Source organism: Festucalex cinctus, chromosome 1 (assembly GCF_051991245.1).
Source record: "Festucalex cinctus isolate MCC-2025b chromosome 1, RoL_Fcin_1.0, whole genome shotgun sequence".
Lineage (NCBI taxonomy): Eukaryota > Metazoa > Chordata > Actinopteri > Syngnathiformes > Syngnathidae > Festucalex > Festucalex cinctus.
The window spans coordinates 5512183-5537430 of NC_135411.1; the positions used below are offsets into that span (position 1 = coordinate 5512183).

The 25248-nt window shown below is 39.6% G+C and overlaps 1 protein-coding gene across 1 annotated transcript in view; it reads left to right on the top strand.

The window, feature by feature from the left end:
* The window catches only part of LOC144013547 (uncharacterized), a 219659-nt gene that overhangs the window by 192859 nt on the left and 1552 nt on the right, over positions 1 to 25248 (top strand). The window lies entirely within an intron of this gene.

Here is a 25248-nt window from a genome sequence, read left to right on the forward strand (position 1 = left end):
ACAATATTGTAAAAAAAAAAAAAAAAAAAAAGCTCAAACTAAAAAAAATACACACAATATTGTGCATTTGTACATGACAACAATAAATCCACGCCTACAATCTCTATTAAATATTGAGGCATTGACTCTGTTCACAAGCATATTACGTTGCCCCTTCATCTGACCATTAGCGTGGATTTGAAACATACAGTGGTACCTCTACTTACGAAATGAATTGGTTCCGGAAGAAAGTTCTTAAGTCGAAAATTTTGTAAGTCGAGACGCATTTTCCATGTAAATGCCCTAATCCGTTCCAAGCCTCCCAAAATTCAGACATAAATGTTTTATAAAGCATAAAAATGCATCAAAACATGTAACAAATACATGTTACAATTAGATTATTGCACAATAAATGAGAGTTGTGCATGATGTAAAAAACAAAGAATAGAGTAAAGAATAAAAATGATGTTCATTTACCTTTTTAACTGCTGTCCTCATCGTTTTTTGCCCTCTTTGGTTCATGTTCTTCTCTCACAGAAGTGTTTTTTTTATGTATTTTTTTTTATTTTTATTTTTTTTTTGCCTGGTGTTTTGTAAAGAACTGATCTATGGATGTTTGCTTTTTTTCTTTCTTTTTTTTTCTTTTTTCTTTTTTCTTTTTTTTTCTCGGGAATGTCCAAGGCAAACATCATCTTAGTGACGAAACACCCAACTGGTGAACACTTTTTCTGGCCGATTCTTTTAAACTAATTCTGAAACTTGATGGAAACTTCCGGTATGGCGAGGCATCTTTTTCACAAAAAAAAAAAGGCCCGTCTCGTCGCAATTAAAAACTTACTGTGCCTTCATCAATCACCAATTGTTTGAATTTTTGCACAAATTGGTCGGCCGTTAGTTCATACATTTACGAAAAACTATCGGAACACCTCATGGGCCGCGGGATGAATGATGAGGACGTGTATAGACACCCGATCGAGTATACGCTCATAGATACCTATGGTAGAGGTTCCTCTTAGCCAATGGGATGCCAGAACGATGCACAAACACCGATCTCGTATTTACGCTCATAGGTACCTATGGTAGGAAATAGCCATAGCCGAAAGTATGTTGCGTTCGGTAATGCATTTTTACCTTTCGTATCGAGAAATTTCTTTCGTAACAAGAGGCAATATTTTCCCGTTGAGGCGTTTCGTAACTCGAAAATTTCGTATGAAGAGACGTTCGTAAGTAGAACTTCCACTGTAGATGGGCCAAAACATGCCTTGTGAAAATTAAACTGCACTAAAAAAAAAATAAAAATAGCCACCAGAGGGAGAGGGAGAACTGCACAAATAGAAATCAACCCAACTTTTTAAACTGATGCTGTGCTTTGAAGATGACAATGACGACGACGATATATTGTATTGTGGCAGATATAATATCGCAAATCACGATATTGCCATTATTGTTACATCCCTAATATATATATATATATATATATATATATATATATATATATATATATATATATATATATATATATATATATATATATATATATATATATATATATATAGGTTCACCCAAACCCAAAATGTTCACCCAAACCCTATATTAACAAAGCTAGCTTAATGCTAACATATAATGCAAAACTAGACTTGCTAATGTAAATTAGCATAGATGTTACTTACTTCATGTCAGATTTTGTTTACATGAAGTATTGGTGGCTGGTATCAGCAGCCTCTATCAGAATCAGCACCGATACTGATAGGTGGAATCGGTACTCGCCCATCCTTATACTAATATTTCAAATATGTTCAATTGTTGCACGTTTAAAATGTTCAATTATTTATTTTCATGTTTTGATCAAAGGGATAAAAGTGGAAATCTGCTTCTTGTGAAGGAAAAAAAAGACATTTTAATGATCTTTTAAGGATCTCACTCTGCTTCATCTATCCTTCCTCTCTTTAGTTTTTCCTCTGGTCTCTTGAGATCTCCTTTAATTTGTTGAAATTTAGGGGTTTCTGGGGTTGGTGTAAGATTCTGGTTTTGTCACCAGGTGGTGTTTAGTTGGTGCTGGATTTCACTTGGATTCATCTTTCTTTCCTTTGACCTTTCCTCTGGTCTCCTGACCTTCAGGTGGAATTTTTATTAGGTTTCAGGTGAACTAATGAGTACAAATTCACATGAATTCATAAAAAAAGATAGAGAGCATGATGAAGATATGTTGAATCAGAAAGACTGTCGAATGAACAATTCTGAGCTCTTATTTTAAAGTAGTGGCACGTGGCCAGTCAAAGTTGTGATTCACGAATGACATGTGCAAGCGTTGGCGTCGCCTTTTCCTGGCCCGGGCGTCCAATCACGGCGCGTTTCTGCGCCACGGGCGCGTTGCGGGACGCACCTGGCAGATGGACCCTCGTCCTCGCCAGAAGCCAGACGCGCTCGTGACATTTAGCAGGTGGGAGAGGTTTTGCCTGCTTTTGGAAACGGATGAAGCATCTTGGTGATTTTTGTTTTGTTTTGTTTGAATGTTGTTGAGTAACAGCTGAAAAGCGAGCGCGACCGCTCGCGCTTCCAAGCCCGCGCGGTTGTCTGCGCTTTATTTCATCGACGTCGTTTGCATATTTCCGCTGAATTAAGCATGTTGTCGTCCAAAGGGAAATGTTTTTACGAGGCCGGTAATCATAGGCCTGCTCCGATCTGGAGATTTACTGCACGTCCGTTCTGTTGCGATACGACAACGCAAATCAAACGATCTCGTCTTTGCATCAGCGTCTCAGCTGCCGTACAAGCATTCGCAACAGTCAAACAAACAAACAGCACGTTGTTGTTGTTGTTGAGGATTTTGACTGATATTTCAAAACCCACACAAAATTTTCACCAGAAAATAAAGTTACGTTTTTTAGTTGTACATGACATTTGGTTTCTGACGAAAAAGCAGACACACAAGCTTTTGTATATTAAGTCTTTTACTGCCACAAAAGAAAAAACTTTTAATATGACAAAGGCTTTGATCATTTACATCATCCTTGAAAACGTTCTAATTCCTCAGATTTTGTCATGTTACATAATGTCATTCACCGGCAGCCCATTGAAAATAGAATGCTGCCATCTGTTGGCCATAGTTAGTGAGTGTTTTTGATTCCACAACCCATTGACCAGGCAGCGGTGCACTTAGACATTGCACTAAAAAAAAAAAAAAAAGTAGTTAACGTTATTTAACGTTTATGGCGGCATACATCGTGATTTTACTAATCGTTATTAAACGTGTTTGGCGGTCAAAGGGTTAAAAAAAAAAAAAAAGCATTGGCTTTGATGCTCATATGTTTTGCTTTTGGAACACCTCAAAATTAAAAAAAAAAAAAAAAAACAAGACTGTGAAAAGACTTTTGATGGAAAAATAAAACTTTATTTACAGGTATACAGTGTTCCCTCATTTTCTGCTGGGGTTAGGCCCCCCCCCCAAAAAAAAAATACCCGCAATAAATGATATCTGCAAAGTACCGTAATTTCCGGACCATAGATCGCCCCTGATTATAAGCCACACCCAGAATATTTCCAAAGGAAAAAGCATTTTGTACATCCATAAACCGCACCAGAATATAAACCGCATGTGCCCACATTGAAACATGAGATATTTACAAAGAGAGACGGTACACAGAAAGTGTTTTGTGTTGAAGGTTTGGACCCAAAGCGCAGACACAAATAATATTTGAACTATTTCTTCACATCGAGAGGCGTGGAACAAAATTGACTAGACGAGAAACAACGAGAGCTGCACACAGGAACAGAGGTAATAATCCGACAAAGACGCACGGAGAACGCACCGCGTCCGTTCCGCAACCAGTGTGAGTCGGGCTTTACCTTTTCTGCTGGAGCGCCCCTATAACATGCATAAATTAGCCGCATCATTGTATCAGGCGCAGGGTTGAACGCGTGTGACAAAAGTCGCGGCTTCTAGTCCGGAAATTGTTTGAAATATGTTTTAAGGCTCTTTAACTCTCTTTAACTCTTTTACTGCCACGTTATCAAAAAAAACTTTAACTCATTTACTCCCAATAACGTATAAATACGGGGTTTTTTTATGCTCTAAGTGTCCCAAAGACGTATTTATACGTTTTTTGTTTGTTTTGTTTTTTATGCTAGAGCATACAGAAGGCTTTGATGCAGTCAATCAACTGCAAAGAACAGTTGCAGAAATGTTAGTTATTACAAAAACGGCCAGTAGGTGGCAGCAGAGCAAAGGAGATCAACCAGGGCCATGTAGAAAAAAAAGCTCAATTACTTACAATTTTAAATAGATTTGTGAAAACTGCTGAAACTTAGCTCTCTTCTAATGCTAATTGCTGCAAAACGGAAACAGATAGAAACATACTTTTTCTTTCCTGATGAAAGAAGAGACATTAATCTTTCTTTTGATAGGTTCCAGGCTTTTATAGCAATTGAACCCAATATTCTGTGGGCCTTGCAAAATCAGTCAAAATCCAGTGAAACAGCCGGGAGCGAACGGTATTGTGAAATGTCAAAATGGCGGCGAGTGAATGAGTGAATATGACAAAGGTTTTGATCATTCACATCATCCTGGAAAATGTTGTATTTCATCAGATTCCGTCATGTTTCATTGTAATTTCATAGACCGGCAGCACGTTGAAAAGAGATACAATGCTGCCATCTGCTGACCATAGTCATTGAGTGTTTTTTTTTTTTGATTCCACAACCCATTGACCAGGCAGCGCTGCACTTATACGCTGTATTGCCCATTGATAAAAAATTAAAATAAAAAAAATTAAAAAAAGTAGTTGACTTGATTTAATGTTTATGGCGGCATACGTCGGGATTTTACTAATCGCTATTAAACGTTTTTGGCGGTGAACGAGTTAACGTTGTTTGAAACCTTTTTGGAATGATTTCTTATGCGACGTTTACGATCGTTTGAAAGTTTTGTGTAACATTTTCTGAGTGTCTTTGAAAGTGTGAAAACGTTGCAGAAAAGCAAAGCAAAGCAAAACGTTGCAAAACGAGCTGTCAGGATGTCGAATGTGACCTTGTCATCAAAACACACACACAAAAAAAAAAAGTCTTGTTTTGCGTCTGGATTGCGCAGCAACAGAATGAAAAGTAGCAAAAGATTTGAAGTGAGTCTTGAGTGTGGTTACGTAACCGACTGGAGCAGGACGGAACAAGAAAAGCGGCAGCAACCAAAAAAAAAAAAGGGGGACCAAGTGAAGCCAAAGCGAGCGCGAACATGTTGCCAAAGTTGTTACGCAACTTTGTGGTCTTCTGCCAAAAAAAAAAAAAAACATGCTTGGGTCTGCTGGCCTGCAGACGTTTTGTCAGGCAGGAGTGCAGAACATCCGAGAACAAAAACAAATACGCAACGTTTTCATTGATCCACTTTGACAAATTGGACGAGTTGCAATTGTGTCGCGCACGTTATAACTTGACGCATGGAAACATATATTATTATTATTATTATTATTATTATTATCGTCCATACCGCTCATTTTCCTTCCAACAGAATTTTAACTGCCATCCCTCCTGACCTTTTTGTCCTCCTTTCCTACCTTGACCCTTGACCTATTGACCGTCACTATTTCCTTCCTTATTTCTAAGGAAATTCTCCTCCTCCTTCATACTTCTTTTCCTATTCACCCTCCTGCCATCCTTTCATCTTCTCTTCCTAGCATCCTTCCCTCCTTTTCCTTCTTTTATCACTCCTTCCTTCCTTCCTTCCTTCCTAAATACAAAACATACCATTGTCCCTTCCCTCCTTTCTTCTTTCCTTACCTTCCTTCCCTCCTCCCCGACTTCCTTTCTTTTGTGCTTCCCTTCTTCACGTCTACCTACCTTCCTCCTCTCCATCCTTCTTTCCTTTGTCCCTTCGTTCCTTCCTTCGTTTGTTCCTTCCTTCCTTGCCTCTCTCCTTCAATTCTTCCTCCAGTCCTGCTTCTTTTTCCTTCTGGTCTTCCTTCCTTCCTAAATATAAAACCTACCTTTGTCCTTGCCCTCCTTTCTTATTTCCTTCCTTCCCTCCTCGCCTCCCCTACTTCCTTTCTTTTGTGCTTCCCTTCTTCACGTCTACCTACTTTCCCTACATTCTTCCTTCCTTCCTTCTTTCCTTCCTGCATTGCCTCCCTCCTTCAATTCTTCCTCCAGTCCTCCATTTTTCCTTCCTTCCTTCCTTACTGCTTTGCCTGTCCTCCATTTTTCCGTCCAGTCTTCCTTCCATCCTACATACCTCCTAACAGCCTCCTCTTGTTCCTTCCTTCCCTTCATCCTTTTCCTCCTTCCTGTCTTCGAACCTAACTTTCCTTCTTTCATCATTTCTTCGTATCCTTCCTGCTTCCTTCCCTTCTGTCACTCTTTCCCTCTGTGCATCCCTCTTTTACTCCCTTGACCTTTTCTTTCCTCCTTTCTTACTTCCTATATGCTTCCTTTGCCTACCCCTTCCTTCGTTTCTTCTTTCTCTGCCCTGATTACTTATCTCCTTCCTCTTCTTCCTTCCGACATTCCTCCCAAGCTTCCCTCCCTTCTTCCTTAATTCTCCCCCTTTCCAACCTACATTCCGACCTTGCACGTTGCCTTCAATTGGAGGTGAAGGTGTTCACCCGAAAGGCATTTTTTCCAGAAGTTCTTCTGAGGTCTTCTGAGGCGCTGCTACGTGATTGGCCGCTGGCCACGCAGCATGCCGGAATGTTCTTTCCCCCCTTTTTGCTGCTGATTTACAATCTCAGCTTCATATGTGAGCGTCTCGCTGAAACGACAACATTTCAATCCGAGCCGTCCAAAACACATGCAACCAATAAAAAAAAAAAAGAAAAAAAAGTGTTCTTTTCTTCTTTCACTTTTAGCTCATTTGGCTGCTTTGTTTTGCTGTAGCGTGTGTGTGCGTGGGCGCGCGCGTTAGCGTGTACTTGGCCGAGTGTCAGGCCGTGACTTCATGAGAACCAGGCGAGCACAACAAACCCTCCTCAGACGTGCTCCTGCTGGCCCGACACCCGAGCTCCTCGTGTCCTGTTTTGACCCGCCCGGCGAACGCGACGCTTTTAATTCTTCACCGCCGCTCGCGATCCGATCCGGACATGTTGGATTGTGTCATTGCTGCTTTGTGGGAAGGACGAAGGCAAAGTGTTCTCAGTACATTTGAATAGTATCACTACAAAATAAAAATAAAAAATCCACATTTTGCCTTTATGCAGGTGTCCCAACACTTTTGCACAACATATACAACTCTATGTTACGTTCTGAGGTTGGATGTCCAAAAGCGCAGACACAAATAAGATTTTAACTCTTTATTCGCATAACATCGAGACGCGTAGAACAAACTTGACAAGACGAGAAACAACGAGAATTCATCGAGAATCACGAGACGTCAAGCCCCCCCGGTTCCTCTGGGGATGCACAGAGGAACCGAGGTAATAATCCGACAAACACACACTTCTCCATCCATCCATCCATTTTCTTGACCGCTTATTCCTCACAAGGGTCGCGGGGGTGCTGGAGCCTATCCCAGCTGGCTCTGGGCAGTAGGCGGGGGACACCCTGGACTGGTTGCCAGCCAATCGCAGGGCACACAGAGACGAACAACCATCCACACTCACAAGCACACCTAAGGACAATTCAGAGCACCCAATTAACCTGCCATGCATGTCTTTGGAATGTGGGAGGAGACCGGAGTACCCGGAGAAGACCCACGCGGGCACGGGGAGAACATGCAAACTCCACCCGGGAAGGCCCTGGACTCGAACCGGAGACCTCAGAACTGGGAGGCGGACGTGCTAACCACTCGACTACCGTGCCGCCTAATTAAAACTAACTAACTAATTTAAAAAAACAAGTAATGCACTTGAAAAAAAACTAAAACTAATACTGAAACTAACTAAAACTAAACTAAAACTAGGCATTTATCAAAAAACAAAAACTAATAAAAACTAACAGAACCACCCTGAAAACGAATTAAACCTAACTAAATTTAAAAACACAAGTAATACACATTTAAAAAAAAAAAAACGAAAACTAATACTGAAACTAACTAAGGTAAACTAAAACTAAGCATTTAACAAATAACTAAAACTAATAAAAACTAACAGAACCACCTTGAAAACTAATTAAACCTAACTAAATTTAAAAACACAAGTAATACACATTTAAAAAATAAAACTAATCCTGAAACTAAACTAAAACTGAACATTTATTAAATAAGAAAAACTAATAAAAACTAACAGAACCACCCTGAAAACTAATTAAACCTAACTAACTTTAAAAAAAAAACAAGTAATACACATTAAAAAAATAAAACTAATACTGAAACTAAACCTAAACTAAAACTGAACATTTATGAAATAACAAAAACTAATAAAAACTAACAGAACCACCCTGAAAACTAATTAAACCTAACTAAATTTTAAAAAACAACTAATACACATTTTAAAAAAAACAAACTAAAACTAATACTAAAACTAACTAAAGCTAAACTAAAACTAATTGATATATTGTTAATGTTGATTATTGCCTGAAATAAATGAACAAATGAATGAATCAAATGAAAATGAATGAAAAACTAAGCATTTATCAAATAACTAAAACTAATAAAAACTAACAGAACCACCTTGAAAACTAATTAAAACTAACTAAATTTAAAAAAAAAAAAAACTCAAAACGAAAAACTAACAAAAATGAAAAATTCCCAAACTATAATAACACATGATTATGAATGTAATCTATCATTTTGCTCATCCGCCGTGTTGACAAATTGTGTTTGCCTTCCACTCGTCCATTCAACAGTTAATTGGCTTCTCCGGGATCAAGCTTGTTTGTGCGCGCGCCGTCGTCAACCAGGTGTGAGGACAGCTTGTCACTCAACCATTTTGATTGGACGCCGGCCCGTTTCTGTGATTGTGAGCGATTAGTTAGCGTGTGGGAATCCATTCGGAAAATCATTTGCCGCTTTTGCCTTTTTTTTTTTTTTTTTTTTTTGGCGCGTGCGGCGCGACAGACGAACGCGGCGGTAGCGAGCGCCCGCTCCTTTCAAGCGTGCCGCCCCGCGCGGGCGACAGACGGACAAAATGGCGGGAGCGGGAAAATGATTTTTTTTCCGCCACGGGTGCGTGACCGGGATGCTAATTAACTAGCGCTCATCAACGCTGACGAGGGGGAAATTGAAATCGGATCGGATCTCAGCAACATGAACTTCAAATGAAGTTAATTTCATTCATAAAAATCGTATTTATAACTTCATTTTTTTGTTTGTTTGTTTTGCTAATTGAAATGCTAAAACAAAGAAAAGGGCATTTTCCAAAAACAAGTTTTGCCCTTTCTGGAATTTCTGCTTATATTAAATTCACTCGCCGCCATTTTCACATTTCGCAATCCCGTTCGCTCCCGACTGTTTTACTGAATTTTGACTGATTTTGCAAAGCCCACAGAATATTGTGTTCTATTGCTATAAAAGCATGGAACCTATCAAAAGAAAGATTAAAGTCTCCTCTTTTAGTAGGAAAAAAAAGTACATTTCTATCTGTTTCTGTTTTGCAGCAATTAGCATTAGAGGACAGCTAAGTTTCATCAGTTTTCACAAATCTATTTAAAATTTTAATTGCTCTGCTGCCACCTGTTGGCCGTTTGTGTCATAACTACCATTTCTGCAACCGTTCTTTGCAGTTGAGAGGCTGCATCAAAGCCTTCTGTATGCTCTAGCATAAAAAAACAACAACAACAAAAACGTATAAATACGTCTTTGGGACACTTAGAACATTTAAAAAAAACAACCGTATTTACACGTTATTGGGAGCAAATGAGTTAACTAGCTGTTGCTATTTGTCTTGAAATATATGTTTGAAATATCGGGTAGGGATTGGTACCTTTCACATTTGAACCGGTACTGTTCCAATATTTGGTGACTGCCTAGGATCCGATACCGGTACTCAACGGTACTAATTTCCGCTCTCTCTTTTTTTACTTATTTATTTAAAAAAAAATTACATTTATATATATATATACATATATTCATTTATTTATTTATTTATTTATTTATTTATTTATTTATTTGGTAGTAAATGTTCATTAGCACTTGTATTTTTATTTATTTATTTATTTCAAACATGTATAAAAACAAAGTAATTATAAGAATACACATAGAAAAAAAAAGGAAAAAATACAAGACCGATAAAGCAAACACAACATTAGAGCCACAAAAATAACAATTTTGCAATAATTAATAAATAATAGTCATTAGCTACACATTTACACATGTTCGAAAAGGAGTAGGAAGAAGTATAAACTTATCAAGTCCTTCCCCCTTAACGTCCATTACACAATAAATAGTAGATACATATATACATACACATGCGCATATATATACCTACATACATATACACATAAAAGAAAAAAAACTGCTAATATACAGCTGATGTATCTTGATTATTAATAACAAAAGTTATTATAATATTAATAATGAACACATTCAATAGTATATCATGTACTTATATTCTCATACTTTTACATACATATATATATATATATATATATATATATATATATATATATATATATATATATATATATATATATATATATATATATATATATATAATTTTATTTTTTTCTTGTCAATATCAACACTAATAAATGTAGCATTAATAACAATAATATTGTAATAGTATTAATAGTACTGTTGTTGTTTGCCCTCAAGTCAAAGCAAGAAAACAACAATTGGCGCCGGCTGACGACTTGTATCTTGAAAAACTCAAAGGTCGAGTCACTCGTATCTCAAGGGCAACTCTGTATTTCGACGACTCCTGTAGAAGTTGGAGCAAGTTAACGTTGGGGGTAATCCAGAGGATGAATGCAGTTCTCGGATTAAAACGGGATTTTTGCTTAAAAAAATAAATAAATAAAATTAAAAAAAAAAAAAAAAGAGAGAGATTTTATTTGCAATGTCTTCAAACCAGCAATGTTCAAATTGATGATTTCAAAGGCTTTTTTTTTTTTTTTTTTCATACCAAAATAAATTGCTTCAAACACAGCGGTCAAAGAGAATCAATGACCCCATGTAGCACAAACAAAAGCCACCGGCTCCCGTACGCGCTACATCAAACATTGACACACACACAAACAAAATACACAATCGCACACATTCCCAAAATAACAACTCTCGGGAGAGTACGCACCCAGTTGTGACTCATAAAGCACACAAAACCAGACTGACCAAGTTAGCGGTGTGGCGTGCGGCTAATGCTACGTTGACGACGACGAGCGTGACTCACAAACGGCAAAACACTCGGCGGCGCGTTGCCGTTGTTGACGGGCTGGCCGGCGAACGTACGCGCTCACGTCGGCGGCGGGTTGTTCGCCAGGCGAAGGTCGTCCTGTAATTTGGGCTCGCTGATTGATGTGCTTTGGCGGGGACGTCACTCACTCCTGATGTTGTTTCTTGACACAAAAGTCACTCACGTGTCAGAGGGCGACACATGCCTTTGTAGCATTTAGCCTGAAAGGTTCACGTACTCGTCAATGTCTTGTAGGACAAGCTGAAAAGAACCCCTTCAAAACCGAAATGTCACACTTCCTGTGTCATACTAGGAATGATTTTTAGAGACTTTTTTTTTTTTTTGTGGATCTACTCGTAAAAATGCCCACCTAATTTTACACTGCTAAGTGAAACTGATTTGCAGGGCTTGATTTTCAAAAACAAAGAGTTAAACTAGACTAAGTGCAATTTCGAGAAATTGCGTGGGAATGCTGAACGCTGAATGCTAATAGCGAAATGCGAAGATTTGAATGCATGTGGAATGCTCATCAAGTAAATTGAGAGATCAATTATGAAATTTTAACCTCCTGGTTACTAGACAATGCACTATACCAACTGTACCACCCAGCGGTGTAAAACACCTGGACATGATGATATGTCATATGTACGGAAGTGGGCGTGGAAAGTGATACTTTAAGTATAATTTCAATGTCTGTCCCATTGAAAATGAATGCGGAAAAGTTGATATTACAAGTTAAAACGTGCAAATATTGTAAGTAGCCGGACATTGTTGACATTGATTGTTGGAAAAGGTCAGACACATATTACAGGAATGTATATTTTGTGTTGTTCATCAAAAAAAAAAAAAAAAGCATTAAGAATAATAAATCATGTAGGATACCTTGAACACACCAATAAACTTTGTTTAAAATTACGCACATTAAAATTTAGGGATCGGGTAGATTTTAACACTTGACAAATAATGTATGTATAGGGCAAATAATAAAATGCTTCCCGGCAACATACAGACAAAAATTATTTACAGTTATTGAATTATTGGTTGCATATGTGCATTTTGATCTGTGGGGCGGTTTTGTAGAATTGTTTTGAGGAAAACATTAAAAGAAGTACAAGTATTTTTCAATTTAAGAAATTGTAAAACTTCATTTTTGATAAATATACCAGGGAAGAATAATAAAACTGTGGTTGAATGTACAATTTTTTTGTTCAGGCATTTAACGAATAATGAGTTAAAGTAATAAGTGAGTTAAAATCGAGATAGGACTCGATAAGCAGTTGCTTCATCCTGTTCCATTTGCAACAGTAAGTCTTTTCTTTTGTAAATGAGTTTGCTTGAAGTCATAATTATTATTTATGGAGAACGAAAACAGTGATATTTCATCCTTGTTTTGTGGAATAACTTCAATGTCTTTGTTTTTTTTTGTTTTTTTTTAAACAATTGTTAAATTTTTGTTTTATTGTCATTTTAAATGTTTGGAAAAAAAATAAAAAGTAAAAATCCCCCGACAAGGATGCCAGGATGTTGCCCGAAAATGTCCACTTCAACGCAAATTGACTTCCTGTGTCTTACCGCGGCCATTGTTTCTGGAGACTTTTTTTGTTGGTCTACTCATATATTTCACATTGCTAAGTGAAACCGAATTCCGGGACTTCATTTTCAAAAAGGAAATCCAGTGACAAGCTTCCCTGGATTTTGCCCCTTAAAGGTCCACTTTGAAAAACAAAATGGCAGACTTTCTTCGTCTTTACGGGCATAGCTTCTTGAGAGTTTTTTTTGTGGGTCTTCTCGTTATTGACGGTCTACCGAATTATCAGGTGATATCCAGGAGGTAAGTCTTGGCATTACCCCTCTAGTGTCCACTTCAAAACAAACCTTATTCACAAAGCATCTTTGTTTGTTTTTGTGTCCACACGTGAAAGACATGCCAAGAAAATGACATTTGGAGGGCTAAATTAAAAAGAAAAACAAAAAAACATTAGCCTGAGCATTGATGACTTAATCCTGGACTCGGCGTTCATTCATTCATTCCACACTTTCCACTTGCGCGTAATTGCGACTTCCTGAACTGGCGGTCACAATAAATACTTTAGCGTCAAAGACGAAGATGACACAGCAGATTGAGGAGCTCCTTAACTTTCCACTTCCTGTTGTCCTCGTAACCATGCCGACCAAACGGTAGTGCCGCTTCCCCCTCCTAAGCACATGCTGAGCATGTGTTAGCCTCCAGCTGTGGACGTTCTTGCAGCTTGTTTTGTGTTTTGTTGTTGACGACAAACAGTCATGATGACTGCATGAGGATTGTCAATTAGTCTCAAAATACCGAGACCTCTTTTGGTGGTTGCTTGTACGTCTCCCTGGCTGGTTGGATGGTTGGTTTAGTTTGTTGCTTGCTAGCTTGGATTAGATTGTAGGTCGGTTGGTTTAGTTGGTTGGTTGGCTGGTGGGGAGGTTGGTTTAAATGGTTGGTTTTGTTTGCTAATTTGATGGTCTATTTTGTTGGGTGCTTGTCTGGTTAGTTTAGTTTGTTGCTTGCTAGAGTGGTTTAAGGATGCTTGGTTTTAGGGTTGTTTGAATGGTCGGTTTTGTTTCTTGGTTTTATTTAGTTGGTTTGCTTTTGACTGTTGGTTGGTTTGTTCAGTGGGTGGGTCGGCTTTATTGTTGGTTGGTTTACTTCTTTAGTTTGCTTACATCGGTTGATTGGCTTAGTTTAGTAAGCCAGATAAGTTTCTTGGTTAGAGGTTGTTTGGTGTTGGTTGGTTGGTTGGTTGGTTGGTTGGTTGGTTGGTTGGTTGGTTGGTTGGTTGGTTGGTTGGTTGGTTGGTTGGTTGGTTGGTTGGTTTAGTTTGTTGGTTGCTAGCTTGGATTAGTTGGTTGGTTGGTTGGTTGCTTGGCTGGCTGGCTGGCTGGTTGGTTGGTTGGTTGGTTGGTTTAGTTTGTTGGTTGCTAGCTTGGATTAGATTGTAAATTGGTTGGTTGGTGCGTGGGTTGGTTGAAATTGTTTTGTTTATTAGTTTGTTAATTTGATGGTGTATTTTCTTGGTTTGTTGTCTGGCTGTTTGAAAGCGCAATATAAGTAAACAAGTTGAGTTGAGATTTGAGTTGGATAGTTTAGTTTGTTACTTGCTAGCGTGGTTTAGAGATGATTGGTTTTAGTGTTGTTTGAATGGTTGGTTTGGTTTGGTTGGTTTAGTTTGCTGGTTTAGTTTGTTAGTTTATTGGTTGCTTGGTTTACGCCGTTGTTTGGTTTAGTTTGTTATTTAGTTGGTTTAAGCCAATTTGGTCAGATAGCGGGTGTTGATTGTTGATTTGTTTGGATTATAAATTTTTTGATTAATTTTTGTCCATTAGTTTAGTTGGTTGATGGGTTGGTTTGTATAGTTTGATTAATTTACGTCATTTGGTTGGCTCAGTTGGGTGATGAGTTATTTTGTTTAGCTAGTTGATTAGTGGTTGGATGAATTTGTTAAGTTTGTTGTTTTGTCCGTTTTGTTTCTTGGTTTTATTTAAATTAGTTGGTAAAACTGATGAAACTTAGCTCTTTTCTAATGCTAATTGTTGCAAAACGGAAACAGATAGAAACATACTTTTTTTTTCCTGATGAAAGAAGAGACTTTAATCTTTCTTTTGATCGGTTCCATGCTTTTATAGCAATCGAACACAATATTCTGTGGGCCTTGCAAAATCAGTCAAAATCCAGTACGGGAGCGAACGGGATTGCGAAATGTGAAAATGGCGGCGAGTGAATGAGTTAAGTGATCGGCCGATCACTGATCTTCCAAAATTAAGGTAATCGGGGCCCAATAAATCGGCCGGCCGATCGATCGGTGCACCCCTAATTTGACAGACATGTGACAGAAGACGTTATTGTTACTCGGGCTGTAAACTGCATCTTCCAACGCCAATTAAAAAAATTCTATAAAAATTGCCATTTATGTTTTTATAGCATAATAATACAGACTGTTAAAACGTTTACAGTTGTGTCGGTCATCGTCCATCTTTCATTTCCTAAAAAAGAAGAGATCAGTGCCAAGATAGTCGTTTTGTTTGCATTGCACTTGACTTGTTCATCCTCAGTTTCTCCATAAAAGCTTTGAGGGCCTCTTTGAATATTGTGTAGTTATGTTTGAAAATGGAATGTCTCAAAACATTATTTGAACAAGACCTGGTCCGTATTGTTGTCTTTAACTCATTTGCTCCCAATAACGTGTAAATACGTTTTTTTAATGTTCTAAGTGTCCCAAAGACGTATTTATACGTTTTTTTTTTTTTTTTTTTTTTATGCTAGGGCATACAGAAGGCTTTGATGCAGCCTTTCAACTGCAAAGAACGGTTGCAGAAATGGTAGTTATTACACAAACGGCCAGCAGGTGGCAGCAGAGCAAAGGAGATCAACCAGGGCCATGTAGAAAAAAGCTCAATTACTTACAATTTTAAATAGATTTGTGAAAACTGATGAAACTTAGCTCTCTTCTAATGCTAATTGCTGCAAAAGAAACAGATAGAAACATACTTTTTTTTCCTGATGAAAGAAGAGACTTTCATCTTTCTTTTGATGGGTTCCATGATTTTATAGCCATTGAACACAATATTCTGTAGACCTTGCAAAATCAGTCAAAATCCAGTAAAAAAGACAGGAGCGAACGGGTCTGCTTCTGTGAAAATGGCGGCGAGTGAATGAGTTAAAAGTGGGTCACAAGTTGGTGAAAATCGGAAAATGCAGGTCCCGGTCAGGGGTCACAGCAGTTGAGACCCGATGGTTGACACCGAGTTTGTTGTTTGACACGGGCTCTGCCGTCTTCTTACATTTTTTGGTCCCTCAGACGCAGACGTAATTGTCATGGTATGGGGGGGTTGAGGACCAAAATGGAGGGAGGCAAGGCGAGGCGTGGCTGGTGCGCTCTGAAGCGTTCTTTAATTTGACCATAAAACAAACAAAGTGCAAAACAACATACAAAATGTAAACCAAAGCTGGGAACTAAACTTACTAGTTTCCAACTAAACGGGCAGGACTCAGGGAAACAAGGTGTTGACGACGACAACAACAAAGACTCGACGAGGACCGAACGAAAGCAGGAAACTAAATACACATACTAACGAGATAACAAGAGTTTAGTTTAGTTTAGTTTATTCATTTTTTCCTTTCGGACACATTACAGCTTACATCGATCACATCACATCATTTGCAACATTGACATCCGAAAGAAGGGCTGACGGGTAGAAGCCGAAGCTTATTCGAGACCCGTCCCCATCGACCCATTACTATAACGCATCAGTCATATACATTGTTTAGAATAGTCATTAATTTTTATCGTTATCCATCCCATACTACCCCAGACACTTGCTCGCTCAGTTCATCTTGAATGTCCGTGTGTAGATTGTGGCTAGTCCCAGTCATTTGGAACTGGTGAGTCGGTTCCCGGACTCCACCAGCAGGCCCACCCCGCCAGGCGAGCAGCCAAGGCAAGCGCAATTCTTCTCTTTCACCAGTAGGGTCTTTGCTGACCTCGGATCAGCTTTCACACATGTTGTGCCTTCCAGAAGAGGAGATCGGCTTGTATTCTGCCCATTGCGATTGCAGCAATTTCAGCCTCGATTCTGGTCAGGTAGCACCACTGGTTGCTAGCACGTTGTCGATCTGAAGACTCCTGTGCCCTGCCCAGCCTAGCTCACCCAGCAGAGCGGCCCACGCCGGCCGCATTCCAGGAACCAGACCACCAACCCCCATTTTGCGTATTGACAGCAGTTTCATTGTAGCCACAATACGGCCTTATCATGTAGCCTTGACTGTTACAACAAATGTCCAAACGGAATCAGAGCCAGACAATCTTTACATTCAAACGGGAACAGCAATGCATGTTATTGCGACACCTGGACAGGACACAAGCTGCTTGGGGAGCTGATTGGACAAACACAAGGGAACGGGAAAACGAGCACAGGTGGACATGATAAGACATTGACAGAACAAGAGACACAAGGAAAAGATTACCAAAAAAAAAAAAAAAAAAAAACCCGGATCCTAACAGTAATAGTTCTAAGCCTTGGTGGAGGTCTCTGCTAATATCTGTCTTTCTCAAAATAATGTCTACGTCGTGACTGCGAGGCATCTTGAGAAAGCCGCCGCTGTTTTGCACGCGAGTCGGTCGGACAGGATGTGGAATGCCGCTGGCGGGGTGGAGGATTCCCCTCGGAGTGCGGAGGAGGAAGAAGGAAAAAGGGGCGGTGTTTTGGGGGGCCCCGGGTTGGGGGGGGGGTCATTATTTTACAGTGGGAAGAAAGGGCTCACGTTCCTGTTTGTCGGCGTTATGGCAGCGCAGCTCGGGGTGGGGGCTGGGTCGGGGGTTCTCTGGGGTCTTTGGACTCCTCTCATCGCATTCGCAGCTGCCCGCGGGGTTGGGCTGCGTGGGAGCGCGACGGAACTCCCATGATGCCGTTCTCCAGGCATGCGCGGCACTTGGCCGGCCCGAGCCGCGTCGTAAAACTTGACCGCGCTCGGAAAGCAAAGGAAAAAGTTGCATAATGTAACGTGACATGATCAACCGTGCGCATACAGTCGAGTAAAACATCTCGGGCCACGCGCTTGACACCAGCTGTTAGTAGTACAAGGTAAAACAATACACTTATCTTGACTTTGATAACAAGTGAGGACATGTAAGTAATTGTTTTGAATGCAAATCACTTCCTGTGTGTATTATTATTCTCACAGCAAGCCTGGTTGAGGCCAGGGAGGAAAAATGCAAAATTTGGTAGGTTGGTTTCATTGGTTGGTTGGTCACTTGGTTGTTTGGTTTGGTTAGTTAGTCGGTTGTCTGATTGGTTCATTTTGTATATTTGCTTGTTTTTCCCTCTGTGTTGGTTGGTTTAGTTCAGGCTTCCTCACTCCTGCTCCTTGAGAACGGGAGTCCTGCAGGTTTTAGATGTTTCCAACCTTCAACACAGCTGATTCATATTAATCGGCTCATCCTGATCTTGAGAATCAGGTGCTGGGGTACGGAAACATCTAAAACCTGCAGGAGTCCAGCCCTTGAGGAACAGGAATGAGGAAGCGTGGTGGTAGTGGCCCTGAAACTGGGAGGTTGTGGGTTCAATCCCCGGCAGGGTCATACCAAAGACTAGGTTGGTTGGTTGGTTGGTTGGTTAATTTGGTTAATTTGGTTGATTGGTTTAGTTGGTTGGTTGGTTGGTTGGTTGGTTGGTTGGTTGGTAGGTTGGTCGGTTGGTTGGTTGGTTGGTCACTCGGTTGGTTGGTTGGTTGCTTGCTTGGTTGCTTGGTTGGTTAATTTGATTGGTTGGTTGGGAGGTTGGTTGGTTGGTTGGTTGGTTGGTTGGTTCGTTGGTTCGTTGGTTGGTTGGTCACTCGGTTGGTTGGTTGGTTGATTGGTTGATTGGTTGGTTGGTAGGTTGGTTGGTCGGTTGGTTGGTTGGTTGGTCACTCGGTTGGTTGGTTGGTTGCTTGCTTGGTTGCTTGGTTGGTTAATTTGATTGGTTGGTTGGGAGGTTGGTTGGTTGGTTGGTTGGTTGGTTGGTTGGTTCGTTGGTTCGTTGGTTGGTTGGTCACTCGGTTGGTTGGTTGGTTGGTTGGTTGATTGGTTGGTTGGTTGGTCACTCGGTTGGTTGGTTGGTTGGTTGGTTGGTTAATTTGATTGATTGGTTTAGTTGGTTGGTTGGTTGGTTGGTTGGTTGGTTGGTTGGTAGGTATATGTCAGGGTTCACCAATTCCGGTCCTCGAGATCCCAAGTCCTGCAGATTTTAGATGTTTCCGCCTACCAACACACCTGATACTAAAGATCAGGATCTTTATCAGGAATCCTGATAAACTGATTATATGAATCAGGTGTGCTAGTGGGCGGAAACATCTAAAACCTGCTGGACTCCGGACCTCAAGGATGTCAATCACTCAATCGGTCAATGAATTGATGTTTTCTGCTTTCTTTTTTCAGCGGGATTGTGTGCAGCAGGCAATAAAGGAATATCATCACGTCGTTTGTGGAACGAGCGGAATAAAATGTACTAAACGTATTGAAGCTGCAGCGCGTGACCCGCTGATCTTGACATTTAATATGGGTCCGACAAGAGGGGCCGATAACGCTCCCGAGCAGCGTGGCCACGATGCTACCTGTTGTGGCTATTTATAACCCGCCTGCGTTTCCCACTGGAGGGGATGTGGACGCTTTCCTGTCCTCGCGTCAACAACAGGATGCGGGTCACTCGGTTAGGATGTTTTTTGCTACACCTACAAATGCTCTCCGGAGAGGCAGGCTCCACGTTTTGTTTTTGTTTTTTCTTTTCTGGAGAGAGCTCAGAATTGTTCATTCGGTAGCATTCATCAGCTTCTTTCATCAGGCTCCACGTTTTTACAATCGTGTAGGAATAGCAATTGTTAGTTAGTGTATAAGCAAAATTATGCTAAAAATGACATAACTGATTCATGTAAATGCTTGTCAAAAGCAACCTGAGCGCGAGCGCAGTATTACACATAAATTAGATAACCAATTAATGTGGGGCCTTGTCACACTGAGTCTTAAGTTAGCCGGTTAGTTAATTGGTCATTAATCAGTTAGTATGAACTGAAGGATCGCTCAAAAAAAATTGACAGTTGATTTTCGGGAACATTTAGTCGAAAGCAACCTCAGTTGCTGGTCGGCAGAAGGAGGACGAGTGTCGGTTGGTTGCTTGGTTCAATTAGTAAACAGACTTGTGCAAAAACTACACATCATCATTGTGACGCAGAGTCAAAGTGAGCGTTAGTTTGGACGGACATGCAAAAAAACATCAAAAATTATATTTTATGGAAGGATCTTCAGAAGATGAAAGCTTGTTGAAGGAAACTTTCTCGTAATTTACCGTAGTTGGTTGGTTGGTCGGGTAGTTGGGCAGTAACCAAATTGAGTTTTGCAAAATATTTTCAAAGTTGGATAGTTGGTTGATCGGTCAGCTGGCCAGTCAGCCAGTTGGTTAGTGATAACAGTCACGCGATAAACTGGTTGATAAGTGATTTCCGAAGAGCCTTGTCGATGATTGTTTGGTTGGTTTGATGTTGTTTTTAGGTAGGTTAGTTATTCGATTGAGGTTAATGTAGCTGTATGCTAACTTCGGCGCATTTACACAGGTGTTGTATCAAAGTGCATTGACCCTTTCAAATAAACAATCAAATGAAATGACATTAGTTTGGTGGTGGGTCCGTTGGTTGGTTGGTTGGTTTCGTTGGTAGTTTTCGTGTCCTGGTTTGTTGGCTGGTTTAGTAAGTAATCGGACGTCTTCAAAAACGAAATCTATTTTTGTACATTTCCATGACAGCTAGCTAAAACTAACCTTGTTCTCGCAAGAGGAATTCTGGTGGTATTTGTGAGTTCACAAAAATACATTTGTACCGCTCCCGCAGATAACCGCCGTTCGTGGTTCGGACCAATCACAGAGCGATATTGTGTTTTGGGGGCGGGATATGCAACCAGGAAGCCAGCGCCGACGCCGGAGCTAACAAACAAAGCGAACACGGACGAATTGATGCTACAATTAATTGTGTTCGTGCAGAATTACTCACGTTTCCTTGTTGAATGTTTGAACAGCGAGCAGCGCTTTTGTGCAATTCGAGCTGGTAAGACGTTCGTGCTTTTCCCCCCTCCGGCAAGAACGAAGACGAAAAGTACCAGATGGATATTGCGGAGAACTCACTTGAGTGAAGCTCAAATCCGTCTGGTTATTGCCAGGTTAAGCTAAAACCGCTTTCCTTGAAAACTGGTCAAAGGAAGCGTTAATTAATTTTAGTAGCAGGGCCCGACCGATTAATTATAGTCGGTCGATTATTGCCCTTCCAACATCAACCAAAACAATCGGTCAATTCGGGCCAAATAGCGGATTATTTTCCCCTTAAAACGTGATAGTCGAAGAAAACCCAAGTTTCCGACACTGTGAAAGTACCCTGAATGCACCGTTTTACTTGTGTAGCATTAGCAACTAGCAAGTGTGTCGCGTTTGTTATTCTGTTGTCCCAATTCGTCTTTTAAGCTGTTTAATGACGACCCAGTTGGAGTTAACTGTTAAAACGAAACACACGATGATAAGAATTACATTCGCTGTGTATTTAAATACAAAACATGCTTCGTTTTTAAAACATCGCTAGCCTGGCGCTAATGCTAAAACCGAAGGTAGGATCCCATTCAAATGCTAACGCGAAGCTAGCATCGACTTCGGGAGTGTTTTTCCTTCAAATGACGAATATTCACACACAAATGCTTACCCACAGGTAAGATAACACGACGCAAAGTCACAGATTCTTCCACATCTGTGAAAATTTTTGATAGAATTCAATCGTAACGTTCACAAATGAACAAATGAAACCGAGAGCTTCTGTTTGTCCAGAACTTTGGTTTTTCGGTGAGTTAGTTAATTAGCAGAATTACTTGATAGTCGAAGGCTACCCGAGCTTTACTGAGCTTGTTGCTAAAAGTCAGTTGATCAAGTTGGTCCGTACGCAGAATTGCACAAAATGAGAAGAAACCTGGCGGGCCGTTTGCGCCTCACAGTTCAAAAGACGTGACATCATCACTTGTGACATCACACACACTTCATACACACTCGCGCTCTTATCTGGGCCCGCCGTTCATTTCCTCTCCTCGTGAATTGTCGCTTCCAACGGGGATGCAAACACCCACAATGCATTCCCCCCCACCCCCCCCACCACGGCGTGCGGGTCACGCCGAGGCGGCCGTGATTTCTGCACCGCGATGATCGTCAACGTGTTTTCTCCTCATCGTTCACCGTATACGTGACAGGAAGCGACGTGATGGTGACTCATCTGATGTAAAGGTGATGTATACGTGACAGGGTGCTGCTGGATGACATCATTCGATCCAAGAATCATTTCATGTAATGTTCTGCATGGACGTTAGTAAATAGAGTATTTCTAACTTTTTTTTTTATTTTGTGTTTGCGTGTCATTGCAACTTAATCGTCTAACAAGCCGTCATCATTCAGACCGCTGACCAAATATTGGACAGTGAATGATGTGATGGTTGCCATGGCAACACCTGGCAGCTCCAATTCAACGCACGACAAAAGACCATCGCGGCTAAATTCCGCGTCGTCTGGAGTGACTTTATTCCCGCCCGCGCGCTCGTGCGCGTGCGGGTGACTCATCTCGATCCCGTGAAAAGCGCAAACAACGGCTGCCTGTTTACCTTGACCGATGCCACCGTGAAGCGTAGCAATGCGCAAATGTCCTCCGCACAAATACAAAAGCAGACAAATATGAAAGCGGACGTCACGAGGCTCAAAACGTCGATTTGTTGTCTCGTCACGTGCGCACACGTGCACCGGACACTTCATTAGGGACACTTAAATACGACGGGGGTGATAATTGCGCCTTGGCGGAGGTAATTATGCCCACTTTTCATTGATGTTTACTAGGGGTGTGAATTGCCTAGTACGTTTTTTCATCTGTTGAGAGGTCAAACTTCCAAAACGAGTTGGATCCCCAAAACGCAGACACAAATAAGATTTGAACTCTTTATTCGCATAACATCGAGAGGCAGAGAACAAACTTGACTAGACGAGAAACAACAAGAATGTATCGAGAATCACGAGACGCCAAGCTAACTTGGGCTGTGGAGTTGCACAGAGGAACAGTGGTAATAATCCGACACACTTCCCAGACAGGCTTATATAGACAACGAATTGATTGGATCAGTTGTGGCTAGACATGTGGGTAACATGACTGACATGGAATTATCTGATTGGCTGTTGACCAGATAAAGAGATTAAAGATTCCTGACATCACATAGCTTCTGACATCACATATCATCTTACCAGTAGAAACTAGATGCTGGTTACATCAGTTCAAAACGGACACTTGACCTCAGGGTCATGACCCAAACATAACCCTCGCATGACCCTAGTCATGACAAAAAACTGTTTTTTCTCAAAACTAGGGATTTCAACCTTCCAACATGAAAACTGCTGTAACTTTGTACATTTCTGAGGTACATTCATGTATTATATGTCATTTTAAAGGGAATTAAGTGCAGAATTCGAATATATCAATATCTCAATTTTGATTTTTTTGGGACACATGAGGACCCTTTTGGCATATAATCGACTACTTCAGCCAATTTTGTGTTGATCGGGGACTTTGGCTGCTTCAAGCCAAAATGGCTGCCAGTCTGTTCAATTTCGGGCAAGGGTCCTTGAGACGTTTTCGTGCGTCCCGATCTGGTAGACATGCCCACCAAATTTCATGTGGCTCAGTCAAGCTGGTGTCAAGGGCTGAGTCATTTTTATTCCCTCCAAACTTTTCAGATCATTGTTGTCGTCCATCAAAGAAGGAGCGCAACAAATTTGGAATGATGAACCCGATAAATGAGGAAAATCTGACCATTCCGCTTTCTCATTTGAAAATAGACTTTTTTTTTTTTTTTTTTTTAAGCGTCTTTTCGCGGAAACCGCATTACACCCGATGGGCCTGTAATCGAATTGGTGTCCTTAAAGAGGTCTTGGGACGATTTGAACACGGCGTTCCACAACAACAAGAAGAAGAAGAAGAACACGACGACATCATGTGATGTTGTGAAGAAACGCCGCTCATTGTTTGGCATTGTTGTGCTTTTCGTGTGCCCGTTACGGTTGAGTTGAGAGTGACTGACTTGCTGAAAAATTGCACTTTGAGGACACTTTATTGACAGGAAGTCAACAAAAACGTCTTCTTTTTTTTTTTAGATGATTTTTTTTTTCATTTAATCTGAAAAAAAAATGTGCTTCAGATAAATTGGTGGGAAAATTCTCAAAATTCCTCTGCAAATTTTGTGCGTTTTTTATTTCTTATCTTAAAAACAAGAAAATTATTTCTTTGATTTTAATAACGACAAAATTAGGCAAAAAATGCTCAATTTTTATCAGGAAAATCTTTGTGTATTGGTAAAAAGAATTTAATTGAAAATGTTTTTTGTCTAAATTCTTGAGGATTTTTTAAAATCTCAAATGCAAAAAAAACAAAAACATTTTGTTTTGTTTTTCAGAATAAAAGAAAAAATGTTTTTTAAAAATGGAAGAAAAACATGTCAAAGTTTGACTTTTTTAGTCTGAAAAACAAAAGAAAATGTCAAAACGCAAATTTAGAGCTACGTTTTTTTTTTTTTTTTTAGATGAATTTTGTTTTCATTTAATCTGAAAAAAAATGTGCTTCAGATAAATTGGTGGGAAAATTCTCAAAATTCCTCTGCAAATTTTGTGCATTTTTTAATTCTTATCTTAAAAACAAAAAAATATTTCTTTGTTTTTAATAACAAGGGGGAAAAAACTACACAATTAGGCAAAAATGCTTAATTTTTATCAGGAAAATATTTGTGTATTGGGAAAAAAATTAAATTGAAAATGTTTTTGTCTAAATTCTTGAGGATTTTTTTTTATCTCAAATGCTAAAAAAAACATTTTGTTTTTCAGATTAAAAGAAAAAATTTTTTTTAAAAATGGAAGAACATCATGTCAACGTTTGACTTTTTTAGTCTGAAAAACAAAAGAAACCGTCAAAACACAAATTTAGAGCTACGTTTTTGTTTTTTTAGATGATTTTTGTTTTTCATTTAATCTGAAAAAAAATGTGCTTCAGATAAATAGGTGGGAAAATTCTCAAAATTCCTCTGCAAATTTTGTGCAATTTTTAATTCTTATCTTAAAAACAAGAAAATTATTTATAAACTGCAAAATTAGGCAAAAAATGCTCAATTTTTATCAGGAAAATCTTTGTGTATTGGGAAAAAAAATTAAATTGAAAATGTTTTTTGTCTAAATTCTTGAGGATTTTTTTTTATCTCAAATGCTAAAAAAAAAAACATTTGGTTTTGTTTTGTAAAAGAAAACGTTTTTTTTTTTTAAATGGAAGAAAAACATGTCAAAGTTTTACTTTTTTTAGTCTGATAAACAAAAGAAAACATCAAAACGCAAATTCAGAGCTACGTTTTTTTTTGTTTTTTTTTTGTTTATTGGACAGTGCTTATATTTAAACGTAAACATGTTTTATGAGCAATTT